Source organism: Castor canadensis, chromosome X (genome assembly GCF_047511655.1).
Source record: "Castor canadensis chromosome X, mCasCan1.hap1v2, whole genome shotgun sequence".
NCBI lineage: Eukaryota > Metazoa > Chordata > Mammalia > Rodentia > Castoridae > Castor > Castor canadensis.
Window position 1 is genome coordinate 108,708,194 of NC_133405.1, and position 11,437 is coordinate 108,719,630.

General features: G+C 39.4%; 1 pseudogene; it reads left to right on the plus strand.

Annotated features, from left to right (window-relative positions):
- The first annotated feature begins 8,534 nt into the window (after window positions 1–8,534).
- LOC109675170 (ferritin heavy chain pseudogene) lies at window positions 8,535–9,080 on the plus strand (annotated as a pseudogene).
- Window positions 9,081–11,437: the final 2,357 nt, after the last annotated feature.

Here is an 11,437-nt window from a genome sequence, read left to right on the forward strand (position 1 = left end):
AGAACAAACTACATTTTCTTCTATTTCAAAATTTCATTAAAGTATGCATGTTTCATAGGAACAGTAACCTATATGGGGTCATAAACCATGCACATGAATATCTGCTTTTCCACATGTTGGTTATGTGGAGCTTAGTTCCTCATCTATAAAATGTAAACTGAATGATCAAATATAAAGACATTTTGGTGAGAATTAAAGGATAACTTTTGTTATGGTTTGAATAACTTGTCCCAGTCCCGTTTCTGGTCTCTTGCTCTGCTTCCTGACCACCATGAAGTGAGTGATTTTGCTTTATAACATGTTCATTCCACCTTGATGTCCTGCCTCATCAAGCTGACCATGGACTGAAACTCTGAAATCATGACCCACAATAAATGATTCCTCCTTTAAACTGCTTCTCTCGGGTATTTGTCAAAGAGACAAAAGGCTTACTAACACAACTTTATAATGTCACAGCATTACAGAATTCACATTCAGCATATATTTGTAGAAGAGAAAAAGGGAGAAAGGGCAGGAAAAATGTTGTTGCAAAGGTACAAAGGAAAGAAGTCAAGGAATGAGTTTCTGAAGACATTACCCAGTATGATAGTCCCCAAATGTATCACACACAATTTCAACTGTTGTTTAACATGAAGAAAATTTTGAAAACTAAGAATCACTACCGGGTGAAGTAGCACATGTTTATAATCCAGCCCTCACAAAGTTGAGGCAGGAGGATCATGAGTTTGAGGCCAGGTTTGACTACATACTGAGACCCTGTCTCAAAAAGGAAGAATCACTAGAAAACATATCTTTTGCTTAGTGGTGATGACTAATCACAATAAAATATGTTTCCTTGGAGAAATCATATGGGTTTATCCTGTCACACACACACACACACACACACACACACACACACCCCAATATTCGATATATTCAGATTTTTTAACAAAAGAGATTTCATTAAATGACTGCCCTCAAATGCAAAATTTTTAGACAGATAGGGATTTCAGGAGATCCTGATAAATAACTGTGTTAGAGCAGCCTCAAATCTACTCACAATCTTCCTTTCTGATACTTACAGCGTAAAGAAAGACTGAAAAAGAATCCAAATAAGAAGCTGAGAGTGGTGGTACAAGCCTGTAATCCTACCTACTTGGGAGGTGGAGGTAGGAGGATCACAAGTTCCAGTCCAGCCCAGGCCCAGTTAGAGAGATCCTATCTCAGAAACAAAAATACAAAAACAAAGCTGTGGTCATGGTTCAAGAAGGAGAGCACTTGTGTGGCACAAAACCCTGGGTTTGATCCCCAGTACTGTAAAACAAACAAACAATTGAGTTATAAAGGGTCAAGAATGAGATGTAGAGTTAAAATCTTTGCATTGTGTGTCATCTTTGCACAATTATATTCAGCAACCTTGGACTCCACAAGGTGCCACTAAACTAGGGTAGGAACACTTGTACTGGGGCTTCTAATAAGGGAAACAGAGACATGCCTTCATTTTTCTGGAAGTGGCTGGAGCCTAGATTTACATCTTCTTGGCATAGCAACTATTCCTTTGTGAGTAATGAAATAGGAGTGGGGATAAGTTCACTTCTGGAATGATGTAAAAGTCGCAAATCAAATGTCATTGGCTTGCATGGCCAACAATACCTGTGTATGTGCTCCTGATTTCTTATCAGTTAAACAGTATATACTGTCCTTTTTTCAATTTATCATTAGAAATTTTTACTATTCATCATAAATACTATGACTTTAAGTAAAAATATTTACAGCATCATTCATTCAACAAAGATTTGCTTCAGAAGATGAATTTGACACCTGGGAGAATTGACACATGATGAAATGGTAACTTCTATAGTTTAATGCATTTTTCAAAAGGTAAATATGTGATTTTCTTAATTATCCTTTTTTAACTCCTCCTTTTAAATCCAAGGACACTGCTTAACTTTTTGAGTAATATTGTATCCCACAAAGGAGAGAAAATTATTATATCTCAGCCTTCTAATTTTGAGGAGAAATATTTTACATTTGAAAAAACTCTGGTGAAAACAAACACTAATTCTGAAACATTGCTAACCAGGCTCATCATGTTCATGTCAAGATTATTTTAAAGAGATATGTTTGGGATGTGAAAATAGGTTACAATAGACTGTAGCAAGTTTTCTGTTAAGTTTTCCTGTGGTGATGTGTATATCTATGTAAACCTTTACTTCAGAAGCTGATGGTATATTCTATTACATACTGTAGTGATCCATTGGCTCACAGAACCACATAGGGACAATCAAACCTTCAGAGAACCTGGTTATAGGAGCATATGTGATGAAACATTTCCTTTGTTTGACATAGACAAAGGAGATTGTTTTTCATTTCAGACAGTCCGAATGAAAGAATATTAAGAATGTGGCCTGTGGAATGAGGCAGAAATGAGTTCACATTGCAGTTCTTCCATGTTCTACAGACATGTGGCTGTTGGCAAATTGCTTCACAGAATGTTTACTTATAACAACTTGCAACAATTCCTATTTGCAAAGGTTTTAAAGGGTTATATGTGGTGTGGATGTTTGCAAAAGTTTTGGTCATTGCTATGGTTTTGATATGAACTGTAACTCCAAAAGGATCATGTGTTGAAGGCTCAGTCCCCAGCTGGTGGTGCTGGGGACCACCATTGAGAGATTGTTGGATCATGAGAGCACTAACCTCATCATTGGACTGATCCATTGATGAGGTCATAGCTGAATGGGTTATTAGGAGATAATGCCTAGCTGGAGGAAGTACATCACTGGGAACATTCCTTTGAAGGGTGAATCACGTCCCTGGACCTTCCCCCAACACCTCCTGGCATCCATAAGGTAAGCATACTCCCTAACAACATGTTCCCACCACCATGGTATTCTGTATTCTGCCTTTCCTCTGGCCCAAAATAATGAAGCCAGGTGACCTTGACTTGAAAACATGAGCCAAAAATAAGCCTTTCCTACTTTAAGTTGATTTCCCACAGGTATTTTTTTACAGTAATGGAAAGCTAACTGACACACACTTCAATTAATTTTACCTTTTTATTCTTCATTATTGATAGTTAGGGATGTTGGACTAAGTGTGCAACACATCTGTGTTTTTAATTCTCAAGTGGAAGAGAAACTTCAGGCAAAAAATTTTTCTGATTTCAATGTTCAGACCTGATGCAATGTTCAAGGAAATACTGAACTGAATTAGAATATTTTATTCATAAACATCCCCCCACATTCACACATATGTCACATAAAATGTGACCAGGTAGAAACTATTCGGAATGAAAATTGCCTCCAAGTATCATGGAGAAATACAGTGCTTCTCTGTATGTCATAGGTTTCACTTCCATGCAAACTGGATGAAAGGTGCCTTCTTAAACATAAAAAAAAATAATATCAGAAATATGTCCTTTACTAATACTCAGTTTGGCAGTGACCCCAGGCTAAAAAAACTTAATTACACTCTTCTGCCATTGTCATCTAAACTGTAACTATTCATTTTCCTATTTTAAAACTCTTTCTGACAATGGTAAGGAAGAGAAAGTTCTTACCTATACCTACTAACTCCAGAGTATTTCCTACTCTTTCTTGTATCAACTTAAGAGTTTGGGGTCTGATATTAAGATCCTTGATCCATTTTGAGTTAATCTTGGTATAGGGTGATATACATGGATCTAGTTTCAGTTTTTTGCAGACTGCTAACCAGTTTTCCCAGCAGTTTTTGTTGAAGAGGCTGCAGTTTCTCCATCGTATATTTTTAGCTCCTTTGTCAAAAATAAGTTGCTTATAGTTGTGTGGCTTCATATCTGTATCCTCTATTCTGTTCCACTGGTCTTCATGTCTGTTTTTGTGCCAGTACCATGCTGTTTTTATTGTTATTGCTTTGTAATATAGTTTGAAGTCAGGTATTGTGATACCTCCTGCATTGTTCTTTTGACTGAGTATTGCCTTGGCTATTCGTGACCTCTTGTGTTTCCATATAAATTTAACAGTAGATTTTTCGATCTCTTTAATGAATGTCATTAGAATTTTGATGGGAATTGCATTAAACATGTAGATTACTTTGGGGAGTATCGACATTTTTACTATGTTGATTCTACCAATCCATGAGCATGGGAGATCTCTCCACTTTCTATAGTCTTCCTCAATCTCTTTCTTCAGAAGTGTATAGTTTTCCTTGTAGAGGTCTTTCACATCTTTTTGGGAATATCATAGATTACCTAATATTTACCAACTATTAAGTGTCATAAAAATATAGGACTTGCCAGGTGTGGTTGACTCATGCCTGCAATCTCAGCTACTCAAGAGGTGGACACTGGAAGGATTGAGGTTTGAGGCTAGCTTGGACAAAATGTAAGTGAGGCCCCATCACAACAAAAAACCTGAACATGGTGGCATGTGCCTGTTATCCCAGCTATAAGGCAGGTGTAAGTAGAAGGATAGCAATCCAGACCCACCCAGGCAAAAACTGGAGACTCTACATGATAAAAAAAACTAAAGCAAAATGGGCTAGGAGTATGGCTCAGGTGGTGGAGCACCTGCCTAGCAAGTGTGAGGCCTTGAGTTCAAATCCTGGTACTGCCAAAAAATTAAAGGCAATTACAATATAAACTTATATGGAAACACATGTCCACTCTGATGATGTAGCATCAGAAAGGCACAATGGAATTTGATTAATTTACACCCTAAAATAGATACCTAGACAGAGAAAATAAAGAATTAGATTATTTAATATAATGAAAATAGTTTCATTTCCACTAGCTCTCAAGAGCTCATCTCCATGTATGTTAGGAATTGAAGAATTTCTTATGTCAAAGGCAGCAGTGAGAGGTTTCATTTTTCCATCAACAATGGGAGAAAGAGGACTAATTTTAATATTGTTGCAGGAAATTACAAGCTGAGACAGATTAGCAGGAAGCAACATCTATTGTGCCGGCACAGACCCAGTGGACTCGTGTCCAAAGGGACTCATGTCCCTGAGAACAAAGAGGTCTCACCTTATCTACCCTTGCAAGCAGGTTACAGAAGCAAATAGCAAAGCTCAATCCACACATGGCTGCATGTGCATGTGACTTCATTGGCTATTTCATTTCCCCAGTGCTATGTGACCTTCATGTTTCAATTCTTTAAGTTTTATCTCTCTGCTTTGTCATCCCCTCCCTGTCTCATTGTCAGAACACAGTCTGTCTGTTTCTTTCCTCCCCCCTTTCCTGCTACAATATAACTAACAAATTTGACACATGACAGAGTGAACATTATTGTGGGCATGGAGTAGAGCACAGTAGTAAAGCAACTATCTAAATATCAAAGGGGAAAAATTAATAAAATTATTTAACAGAACCAAATTTAGGCTTGGTCCCTGTTAAGGTCTAGCTTGCAATTAACTTAAGTATTTGTATAAAGGAACCATACCATTATATTCCTCTAATCTCCATTCCTGCACCATGTGAGTTGTTGCCAGCTGCATGTGGTTCTAATTATACCTTATCAACCACCCTTCCTTTCTAGTGTACAAGGCAAAGCAACTAACTTGTAAAGCAAATCACTCTGCTCTACTATACAGAGGATATTGAATTCATTCCTTTATTTCCTTAAATAAAAACACATTCAGATATATGAACTATCAGAATTTTCAAAATAAGGTCCAGAATACCATCACCAGTATTTAGTGCATATGTATTCAACAGACTAAATATTTATTACTCTTTAAATAATTGAAAATATCTACCACATATCTTAAAATAATACTTTAAAGTATCTTGACATCATTACTGTTAATCCCTGAATCAAGAAAGTTTTGCAATAGAAACAAATAAATGAAGGATACTAAATTTAAGAAATTTACTCTTTTTGAGAAAGACAGACATACTTGAAATTAAATAAGAAGGGAAATACTAGGTATTCATGTTTTAAAAATGGAACAATGAGAACTGTTGAAACTGTTCTAAAAGGGATGGAGGGGGGATAAAGGAGAAAAATGGCAGTGGTGAATCTAAGATATAATGTATACACTTTGGTAAATGTCACAATGAACCCCAGGTACAACTGTAAATTTTTAAAAAGAAAGTAAATAGTAATTTAGGACAATAGTATAAGAAATGTTTACACAAATCCATGTCTGTTAGCTACTTTTTGAAGTTCAGTCCCTTTCTCAGATGTGTCTTATATTTACTGCTTCTGAAGCTATTTATAGTTTAGAACTGCATTAACATTTCCACAAGAAACACATTAGAGATGCCAGTAATTAGAACAAAATTAAAAAGGACAAATTAAGAGGAAAGAAAAATTGCATTATACTGTACTTTCAGAATTATAACATGAGAATTCAAAGTTAAAATACTAAGATGAGCTTTTATATGAGTGTATAACGGTTTCAAGGACAGCTTAATTTTAAAAATAGCTACCAAGTGTTGGTTGCAGTCAATGAGCTACAGGTAGTTAGCCTCATCTTAATATATCACTTCATTTAACACACACACACACACACACACACACACACACACAAACTTAAAATGCTGGCCAAGAATTATCTAGGTTCCTAATGTGGATGTGATTCATAGGATGTAATTGAAGGATTAAAAAATAAATAAAACAAGGCTTGTTGCATGGCAGTGAAAGTATGGAGGAGGCGGGATATATATACACATAGTTAATAGTACTTTCTCTTGGAATGCACCTTAAAGTTTGCTTTCTGTCAGAGAAACCATCTAAGTTGCGTCACTCAGAAAGCTTACACTTACACTCACAAATAACTTTTAAAATATTAAGAGGACACGTGAGGCCATAATTCAAATTAGCCTGCCCATACTCGACTTTGTAAAGGACTCCATTTTGTCTAGCAGGAAAGCTGTTTTACTTTGTTTTTCTGAACTCAAGCGGAACCCCACTTGCATCTTTGTGACAATATATTTGACCTCCTGATATCACAGAAAAGATTGTACAAGCTAACAACCACTGTGGCAAAACATTGAGAAACTGACCACCCCAGCTGCTTCCTGGAACAGCTAGCTAAACAACAACAACAACAACAAAAACCCAAACAGTATATTCCTTCTACATCTTAAATGCTTATAAACCCCAACCCTAACCGTACTCTGGTCAGGTACCACTTAGTATCGTCTCTATGGCACCTTTCCTCCCTTGGAAAGTGAATAAAACTTTGCTTCTGCTTCAATTCTGAGTGTGTGTGTGTGTGTGTGTGTGTGTGTGAAATCCTTCACGCCCCGCCCACGGGCCTAATGCACTGGAACTTAACAGGTCAGAGGGTCAGCATGGAGTGCCACGGTTGCTCAACATTATTACTGACATTATTACTCACAGAGGAGAGCTGCCATTCAAACAAAACTTTATGATATTAACATCACAAAAAGCACATTTAATGATATAATTACACTTGGGTAGTATTGAAACAGTTTGTTTAAACCATTCAGATGACCAGTTTTAAAAGTTTGCACTTTATTCATTAATATCTTCCTAAAATATATAGGCCAAAGGTCAATGAGAGTCGCTGGAGTTCCTAAGGAAACTCAATGCACTATTCACAATAGCCAAGTTATGGAAACAGCCAAGATGCCCCAGCACTGACGAATGGATTAAGAAAATGTGGTATCTATACACAATGGAATTTTATGCAGCCATGAAGAAGAACGAAATGTTATCATTCGCTGGTAAATGGATGGAATTGGAGAACATCATTCTGAGTGAGGTTAGCCTGGCTCAAAAGACCAAAAATCGTATGTTCTCCCTCATATGTGGACATTAGATCAAGGGCAAACACAACAAGGGGATTGGACAATGAGCACATGATAAAAGCGAGAGCACACAAGGGAGGGGTGAGGATAGGTAAGACACCTAAAAAACTAGCTAGCATTTGTTGCCCTTAATGCAGAGAAACTAAAGCAGATACCTTAAAGCAACTGAGGCCAATAGGAGAAGGGGACCAGGAACTAGAGAAAAGGTGAGATCAAGAAGAATTAACCTAGAAGGTAACACCCACGCACAGGAAATCAATGTGAGTCAATGCCCTGTATAGCTATCCTTATCTCAACCAGCAAAACCCCTTGTTCCTTCCTATTATTGCTTATACTCTCTCTACAACAAAATTAGAGATAAGGGCAAAATAGTTTCTGCGGGGTATTGGGGGGGGAGCGGGAGGGGGTGGAGTGGGTGGTAAGGGAGGGGGTGGGGGCAGGGGGGAGAAATGAACCAAGCCTTGTATGCACATATGAATAATAAAAGAAAAATGAAAAAAAAAAAAAAGAAACTCAATGCTCCAGCGGAGCCCCTGACCCCTGACCCGATGCAACTGGCTCTTGACCCACACGCAACAGGAACTGCCCAACCACCACCATTGCGTACTTCCGGTGACGCCTCAGACCGGGCTGGCCCTGATCAGTCCTGCCTGTGGCTGCTTCCTTGCCCACCCTGGGATTCCCACGAGGATCCCACCGCCAGCAGCGGCGCTGCTGCCCACTCCGAGGCCCACAAGGCCAGAGCTGCTGCTTCACCTTTGCGTTCCTGCTTGCTGGGACCAAGCTGCCCGCCATGGCGGCCGCCCCATCACAGGTGCGACAGAATTACCACCCCGTCTGCGAAGCTGCTGTCACCGCCCAGATCCAGCTGCAGCTGTACCCTTCCTACGTCTACCTGTCCATGGCCTTCTACTGCGACCGCGACGACGTGGCCCTGGGGAACTTCGCGCGCTTCTTCCTGCGCCAGTCCCACGAATGGAAGGCCCGTGCGGAAAAGCTCCTGTTCATGCAGAACCAGCGTGGCGGCCGCATCTGCCTAGGTGATGTCGCCAAGCCAGACCGCGACGACTGGCTCAGTGGCCTCCAGGTCATGGAGTGCGCCTTCCACCTGGAGCTGACCATCACCAAGAGCATCCTGGAGCTGCATCAGCTGGCCACCGACAAGGGCGACCCGCACCTCCGCCACTTCCTACAGCGCCACTATCTGCGCCAGCAGGTGGAGACCCTGGGGGAGCTCACTGGTTACCTGACCGACCTGCGCAAGGTGGGAGCCCCAGAAGACGGCTTGACCGAGTACCTCTGTGACCGGCTCACCCTTGGCGACAGAGACAAGGACTAAGCTGGGACTATCCCCATGGCCATGGGGTCTTCCCTGGAGCCACCAGATAGGGCATGCATCAATTGCCTTTCCAGCATGTTCACTAGCTTTCTTCTTTCTGTTTGACTGTTGTTTCCAGTAAAGTTATTTGGTTCTCAGCAAAATCAGTGTTCAGTTGCCTTGTGTGTGCATAACACTCACCTTTAAAGAATGAGGGAGGACAGAGCCCCATGAACGTTTAAAATGGGCATCCAGGAGTCTCTCCATGCCCCATCCTCTTCTAGCTCAAGGTCTCCAATGGGTGGAGAGGGAATACAACCCATGGGTCTCTGGAAAACACTAAATTACACTTTCCCGTATAAACAATGTGGCATGGTGAGTGAGGAATGGTGGGGTGTGATGAGGTGGGTGGTTTGGGGCTCTGGTATTTGCATGGTAAAACTGTAAAAATATGGTGCCTCAGAAGAGAAGGAAATGAGCAAAATGTCCAGTTGACTCCTTTCTGCAAAATATTCACCTTTAAAGAATGAAGGCAGGTTCCCATACACGTTTAAAACCAGTATCCAGGACTTTTTCCATACACACATGCCACATCCTCTTGCGCCTTGTGATCTTACCTTATACGTGGCCACGGGGGAGGAAGGGGAAAAGAGACAGAGGAGAGAGAGAGACAGATAATATTCTTTTATAAGGATTCTTTCATCATAGTTAAAGTGTTAGGTCAAAACACCAGGACCCAATGGGTGGGGGTACAGGCACACGGAGGAGTTGGACACAGGTTCATTACCAGTAGGCAAAAGTGACATAGCAACCTTAGAGTATTCTGAGGGGTGGGCATCTTGACGAAGTGGTCAAGTACCCTGAACTATCAAGGTGTCAGGGCTTTTATGATCCCTGCTTAATGGTTATGTTAATAGGATGTACTTAGTTGTGGAGTTTATTAAGAAAAGGGAAGGTTTCCCTGGAAAGGATTGGCTAGGTTGGAGATAATCTTACAAAATCCACTCAGAACCAAGATGGTGATTTGTAAATTGTGTACATAAAACCCCAACTTTAATTACATGCTAATGAGGCCTTTGTCTAACTTTTGTACAGACTTTTGCTGACTTTCTGCAGATTGGAAAAAAAAGCCACAAGGCAGGGGATTTACAGAACTAAGAGTGACAAAATGTGTCACAGAGGTGTTAAGACCAAGAGGAAAAGACTAGAAGGGCCCTGGCAGTGCCCTTCCTCTGTAGCTCACCCTAACCCACATTACAATCCCAGTTTAGCTATGATATGGGTCCTTCGAGATTTTTGCCATTGTGATAGTTATTGTTTTCAACAACAAACCGGCAGCATAGATTTTTCTGCACTTTAAAATCATTCCTCTCCATCTGTTAGCCCTCATAGCTTGCTCTGCTGTACTAGAACTATGTCACAGAGCTGGGGATAGCAAGGCAGAGTGGGAGTAGCTCGAGCTAAAAATCCCAGAGTCACTGATTTTTGTGAATAAACATTTTAAATTTGTATGAAGTGAATTTGTTGCATGCCTTTTGTTAATTTCCAGAATACTGAAATGGCTGTTTTTGACAATTTTGTCCAGTTTTTTCATGGCTTTTTGTGATGAGAATTCGCCAACCTCCTTGAAATCTCCATTTATAATGGCTACACTTATGAAGTATGGAAGGATGGAAATATTCCCTGAGGGCCTACTATTATCATCATTGCATGTCGTTTAACTGATTCAAATTTGAATACATAGAACATACTAGGTGAGAAATCTATATTTTCTGTTATATCCAGTACACATTTCTGTAGGTAAAATTTAAATTCATTGCTCTCTTGGTTGTTTTTTAAAACACATCCGGTTTTGCATTTATTTTAAAATGTACTTTGGAAAATCAAAACTTTGAAATTTTTTTGGAAAATACAGACTTTAAAAAATTGTTGAAATGCCTGTAATGTGATTTGAATCTCATCAAGTGTAGAAGAAGGGTAGATGAACATGATCATTGCATGATGTATGCAAGTATGGAAATGTCACAGTGAATCCCATCAATTTGTACAATTAATATGTGTTCATAATTATAATAAAAAGTTTATAAGATTAAAACTTTATAAGCCATTTGCATTAATAGGGATGAAATTAAGGGGATAATATTTGTAACTCCAAGTAAGGAAGTTTTTTAGAAGCAGGTAATTGAAATACAACTTAAATTTACTTGTACATAAAAGAAGAATTTCCCATGAATGTATATAAAGTTGTTGCCTATTTATTTCAGAGAGTATCTTGGGTGTTCATTCTGATTGTGTAAAATTTCTGAAAAAGTGGATTGTAGGTAAGACACCTAAAAAACTAGCTAGCATTTGTTGCCCTTAAGGCAGAGAAACTAAAG